This window comes from Zea mays, chromosome 8, assembly GCF_902167145.1.
Source record: "Zea mays cultivar B73 chromosome 8, Zm-B73-REFERENCE-NAM-5.0, whole genome shotgun sequence".
In the NCBI taxonomy this organism is placed as follows: domain Eukaryota; kingdom Viridiplantae; phylum Streptophyta; class Magnoliopsida; order Poales; family Poaceae; genus Zea; species Zea mays.
The window spans coordinates 32,968,707-32,975,710 of record NC_050103.1 but is presented as its reverse complement, the minus strand read 5'-3'; positions in this window follow the sequence as shown (position 1 = coordinate 32,975,710).

Here is a 7,004-nt window from a genome sequence, read left to right as displayed (position 1 = left end):
TCTTCCACTTCTTGTCATCGCCCCTATCACTATCACTTGAAATTGGACATTTAGCAATAAAATGACCGGGCTTACCACATTTGTAGCACACCCTTTTGGAGCGGTGTTTGTAGTCCTTCCCCCTCCTATGCTTGAGGATTTGGCAAAAGCTCTTGATGATGAGCGCCATTTCCTCATTGTCGAGCTTGGAGGCGTCGATGGGTAGCCTACTTGGTGTAGACTCCTCTTTCTTCTCTTCCGTCACTTTGAATGCGACGGGTTGCACCTCGGGTGTGGAGGTGGCGCCTTGCTCCAAGTTGACGATGTGTTTGGAGTCTTTGATCATTAGTTCAAAGCTCACAAACTTACCAATGACTTCCTCGGGAGACATTAGTTTATATCTAGGATCCCCATGTATTAATTGAACTTGAGTAGGATTACGAAATACAAGGGATCTAAGAATAACCTTGACCATTTCATGGTCGTCCCATTTGGTGCTCCCGAGGCTGTGCACTTGGTTCACCATGGTCTTTACCCGGTTGTACATTGCTTGCGGCTCTTTTCCTTTGTTGAGGACGAATCGACCAAGTTCGCCCTCGATTGTCTTGCGCTTGGTGATCTTGGTCACCTCATCTCCTTCATGCGCGGTCTTGAGTATGTCCCAAATTTCTTTGGCACTCTTTAACCCTTGCACCTTATTATACTCCTCTCGACATAGAGAGGCGAGGAGTATAGAAGTTGCTTGGGAGTTAAAGTGTTGTATTTGGGCGGCCTCGTCCGAGTCATAATCCTTATCCCCCATCTGTGGTACCTGCGCTCCAAACTCAACAATATCCCATATGCTTTCGTGGAGTGAGGTTAGGTGATGCCTCATTTTATCACTCCACATACAATAATCTTCACCATCAAAATATGGTGATTTGCCTAAGGGAACGGAAAGTAATGGAGCGCGCTTAAAAATATGAGGATAGCATAGGGGCATCTTACTATACTTCTTGCGCTCATGGCGCTTAGAAGCGACGAACAAGTCGGAGCTTGACGACGTGGAGGGCGACAAAGAGTCGGTCTCATAGTAGACCACTTTCTTCATAATCTTCTTCTTGTCACCCTTCCGAAGCGTCTTGTTGGAGGAAGAGGATTCCTCCTTGTGCTTGTGGCCGGACTCACTTGAGAGGGTTCTCCCCGAGCTTGCGGGCTTGTCGCCGGTCACGATCTCCCTCTTGGCGTGATCTCCCGACATCACTTCGAGTTGTTAGACTCTTAATGAAGTATCGGGCTCTGATACCAATTGAAAGTCGCCTAGAGGGGGGTGAATAGGTGGAATCTGAAATTTATAAACTTATGCACTGTTGGGGGCCTTCGGCTTTCGAAGGTCCTCAAAAACGTGATTTGACAATGTTTTCTAAGTATGCGAGCAGGTATCTTCGGAATCAGGTTGCGGGTATACAGAAGCACGGTCAAGACGAAGTTTGACTGAAACGGAAGACGATCATGACGAAGGATGAAACGATCACGAAGCTATGTGCAGAGGAGCTTCAGCATGACAGTAGAAAGGGGAAACCGACTTAAAGACGAAAAGCCAAATCAACCCTTGAAGAATTACTATAGAGTTATTGATAAAAATAAAGGGCATTAATGTAATTTTATACGGGCTGCGTCCCGTGCCTATAAATAGATGAACAGTACTCCTGTACTGTTCATGCTGACTTGGCATTGGCATCACGCTTGTACCCTTACTTTCCTTTAAAGCCGAAGGTACATTTGTAATTTATCATCATTTATATAAGGAAGACGAATAGAAATAAATTAATAATAATGTTTAAAGTAGTTATGTTATTTTCCGTATTTTATGCATAAATCTTTTCTTATCTTTTATTATGATTATGAAGGTATGACCTTCATAACCTTCGTCCGAAATTCATTATACCCAAGGGGAAATAATGCTTCGAAGGACGAAGGGCCTTAATATTTAACATCGTGTGTTGCCTTGTTCTTGATTCATAGCATTTGAGAACAAGTCCCCAACATTGGCGCCCACCTCCGGTGAACTCACTTCCATTTCTTGAGCTCTGAACACCTTCGGCAAGCATCACCTTCGTCATGCCGCCGAAAAAAGCTTCAGCGACTGGGGCTGCTACTCTGCAGCCGTTGGACCCCAATCAGGACGCCCTTTCTCTTAGGGAGGCCCGAAGCCAGAAGAGGAAGGCTGCTAGTCCAACGCCTCTGGAAGATGACTTGGATCAGGAGATCCAAAACCTGGAGATCCTTCAGCAACAGGTGCAACGAAAGAAGGAGAAGATGACTCGTTTAGCTGATCTTCAGAGACAGATAGATGAAGCTTCCGAAGAGGTTCGTCATCTTGTTCAAGATGACCAGAGCCGAAGGCCTCCGCGCAGAGAGCTTCATCAGGAAGGCTTCTACAATGAGAACGACTGGTATGAAGATTTCCATCATGGAAATTTTGCTTTCGATGATGCTTCTCCTCTATCAACAGAATTGCAGGCTACACCATGGCCCTAGTCTTACAAGCCACCCCAGCTCCCCATGTACGACGGTCATACAGACCCGAAGCAATTTTTGATGAGCTATGAAGCAACCATATCTTCGTATGGTGGCAATACTGCGGTCATGGCAAAGTCTTTTGTCATGGCCGTCAAGAGTGTCGCTCAGACCTGGTACTCCTCTCTCCGGCCAGGGACAATCACCTCTTGGCAGAAACTGAAGGATATGCTGATAACCAGCTTCCAAGGATTTCAGACGAAGCCAGTTACCGCTCAAGCTTTATTTCAGTGTACACAGGACCACGAAGAATACCTCCAGGCGTATGTCCGAAGGTTTCTGCGTCTGAGGGCACAAGCGCCGACAGTGCCCAATGAAATTGTCATTGAGGCCATGATTAAGGGGCTTCGGTCGGGACCTTCAGCACAATACTTTGCCAGGAAACCACCACAAACTTTGGAGAACCTGCTCCAGAAGATGGACGAGTACATCCGGGCCGACAATGACTTCCGCCAAAGAAGAGAAGAGGCATTTAGGTTCTCTGAAATGACTAGGGGCTTCGGAGGAAGATTTCATACGAGGCATGTCAGGTCAATTCATAACTCCACTCAAAGTGATGATAGAGGGAGCCAACAGCAAAGGCCTCAATACTCTTCGCAATCTTTGGGGCAACAACAAAGCTCTGTTCGGCCGCCAACGCCAAGGGGCAGAGGCGCTAGGGGCTTCGGGGGAAGATTTGGGGATCAGCCAAGAAGAATTTACTATCTATTCTGTGGTGAAGACAAGGGCCATACCACCAGGATGTGCCACGTCACCATCCAGAAGCAAAAGGAGATAGCAGAAGCTGCAGCACAACAGAGTCAGCCGAAGCAGGTCATGCACACCGCTTCGTACCATTCGCCTTACATCCTAGAATATGTAGGCAATCACTCTGCAACTTCTGTTGCTTCGGCAAGTCAACCCCAAGCATCTTGGCAACAGCCTCCACCGCCACCACCAACGCAGCGAGGACAGCATCCAGAAGGGAGTCAGCACACTCACCTTCAGAGGGACTTCAGAGAGGAGTCCGAAGCTCGCACAGTCAATAGCACTGTGCCAGAGTCGAAGCACATTTACTGACAAATATCCTACCCCGACAGCAGTTTTTTCGCATTTTTACATTCATTATTACTTTTTGTTAATAAGGAACAATTATGGGAAGTTTAAGTGTCTTTTATCGTTCTTCAATTTCTTGTAACAGTTTCGTCTTTCACCATAATAAAAATATGTCTTCTCTATAGGCTTGAGTTGCCGAAGCATACAAATTTATGGTGGCATGAAGGACCTTTGTATTATCAAAATTTTGTTTTAAGGGACACAGTGCAATATATTCGAAGCAATAAAAAGTCGTTCATAAGGGAGCGCAGTGTAAGTTTTCTGAGCTTACAGCGAAAAGTCAGCGCTGATTCCGCCGAAAGTAAAAGGCGAAGAAGCTCCTAAGGGAGGCTTACAGCGAAAAATAAACGCTGATTCCGCCGAAAGTAAAAGTCGAAGAAGCTCCTAAGGGAGTAAACGCTGATTCCGCTGAAAGTAAAAGGCGAAGAAGCTCCTAAGGGAGGCTTACAGTGAAAAGTCAGCGCTGATATAAAAAGATTGTGTGCTTTATTGCAGGGATGTGTGTATTTTCGGCACAAATATCATTTTGCATAACATAACATCATAACATCATTTTGCATAACATAAGCATCATACAACATATTGCATGTGGAACAAGAAGGGGATACAATATTGATCTTCGGAGAATGTTTTGAAAAAGAGAAAATCGTGCTAAGGCACAAGATAAATTGAAAAGAAGTGTAGTTTCATTAGAGAGGCAACATAAAACTTTTTTATAGCTTCGGAGAATACTTTACGAAGCTTGGATATTCTTCATCAGAGAAGCATGGAAATTCTTGTGATATATAAAAGATTTTCTTCACGAATCATGAAAAGAAGGGAAGGTGTTTTTTTCGCCGAAGGCTCAAAAAATGGTATGTATGCAAAATTTCATGCATCGTAAAGAATTGAACTATAAATAGATTATATATTACATTCAAAGTTACAATGTATTACACATGTTACACTCCAAATATTTTTACAATAGCATCTAATCCTCTTTAAGAACTATTTCTGCAGCTTCGTTCAGTAGCTGATCGACAACCTTGTCCATGATGGCTTCGGCCATTTTTCTAATTTCATCGTCCCCCTTCGGGTGGGGGCCTGGAGATGCCTCAGCAGGTTCTTAGGGAGGAGAAGATATGGCTATATTACTATTACAAACTGTGAACAAAGTCTGGAATCAAAAATTACAACAAAATAAAAACCACTAGTTAATACCTATTTGCCCTTCGGGCTCTGCGCCTTTCTCAGCAGCCTCTGCTATCTTCCTAGCATCATGGATGCCTTTTTCGCTTCTTTGAATGATCTCTTGAGCCATTTCTCGGCCGCCATTGTCCCAAATGTCGGTGAAAAATTTTCCACCAACCAAGCTTGATTCGGCCGAGGGGTCCTTTATGTCTTCGGAGGACAGGGCGGTTTCGGTTTGTGCTAAAGATTTCACATGATTACAGCCTTTTCTTTCCAACTCAGTAGCAATCCCCCTGGCGCCTGAAAAAGCACATATGTCTCCGCGGCTATTCAAGATTTCTTCGAAGGCCTCAGCTTCGTGACTGATCCATTCAATTGGGCCTTCTGGATTCCCCCTTGTGAAATTCTCTTCGCTAGAGAATGCGCCAACCCTGGCGAAGCTGGATTTTATCTTCTTAACACACTCTATGGATTTATCATAGTATCTTTTCTTGGAAGCGCGAAGCTCTTCAACATTTATTTCCAAATGATTTGCCCATTGATCACTTAGTTCTCGTTTTGTTTCTTCTAGTATGCATTCTTCTTTAGCCCTGGCTAGTTGTTTCTGAAGATCCTGAATTTCGCGTTTTTGGGCTTCAGCTTGAGCCTTAGAGGTAGATTCGTCTTCCTTTATTTTATCTACTAATGTAAGCAGAATTTTATCTTTTTCCAAAGCTTCGTTCCTCAGCTTGATAACCTCTGCTCGTAGGTTGTTGAAAGCAATATTATAACTTTCGTCTTCAGCATTCTTTTGCGCTCTCAAAGCGTTGCTTAGTATTAAACCCTATATCAAAAAAGGATTACTATAAGAATAAAAGAATGATTCAAAAATTGTAAATTGCCAAATATACAATTCTCACACCTTCAGACTATTATATGTAAGGCTATCCGCAAGATCGTCCTTCGTCATAGCGCAGAGTCCAGCTTCAAGCTTCGGAAACCCCATGCTTCTAGCCATCTCCCGGCAAACGGACAATTCTTTATTGTCTGGGAGGCAGTATAGGAAGTCATCTTCGTCTGTCCCATTGAACACTAGTGCCCCCTTCGGATATTTCAATTCTCTGGCATAGTGATTAGCCTCAAAAATATCTTCTTCGGATAATTTCTTCCCCGAAGCGTGTCGCACAATATAATCGTATATTTTGGAAGGTGCTTCGGGGCAGCAGTGTCAATTTCTTCAACTAAGACTGGCTCTGACATTTTTTATTTTTTCGGCTGTCTTTGCAATTTGTGTTTCTTCGGTTTCCAAAGGTTTTACCTTGGTGGGCTCTGAAGGCCCAGCTTCAGTTTCAAATTGTTGCTTCGAAGCTTCAGCAGCAAAGGCTTCAGAAAACACTTCAGAAGTTTCAACAGCTTTCTTTGGAGTTATGCTTGAAGATTTAATTGTCTCCAAAACATCTAACACATTAACCATCCTTCTTCTTTTCGGGGTCACTGTTGGACCCTTCTGGCTTTTTCCTATCTCAATCCTTGCTGAAGGATTTAAAACTTCTGACGTTTTTGCTTCTTCAGTCCTTGGTTCTTTCATCTTTTCTGTTACTGGCACTTCGGCCAACTCTTCGATTTCTGGCAGCAGAGTTGATTCTTTAGCTTCGATGGCCGAAGAGGTCTCACCGGTGAACTCAGGCACTATGGCTAGTTCAATATAACGTGGCCGGTGTGTGAGAACCTTTACCCTTTTCCTCTTCGGCGCCGGCTCACTAGGAGCGGCTGAAGTAGTCTCCTTCGCAGAGGAAGTATTTTTTTCTTTTTTTGACCCCGCACTGGATAATGATAGTCGGGGTAGACGAACCCAATCGCGTCAAATACTCGGTTCAGCCTCTTCTTCTTTCGGCCTCCGAAGGCTGCTGACAACGCAGTATCTTCGGCCTTTGAATATACCCCAAGCAGTTCATCACTTACAGTTTCAATGCTTTTTAGCCAGTCATCATCTGGCTCAACGAATTTATCTCCGTACTTGAATGTGTATTTCAGCCTGACTAGTCCACTTTCGTCAGTCTCTTTAATGGTCTCCTGCAGCATTTCCCATTTTTCCACAAGTGGCCATACTCTGAAGGCAATGTGTTCTTGGACCAAATCCCTCGTCCCAATAAAAGAGCAAACAACACCGAAGGCTCTCTGGCATTCTTCGGCTGCTTCATTCATTTCCACCTTCGGCCTCC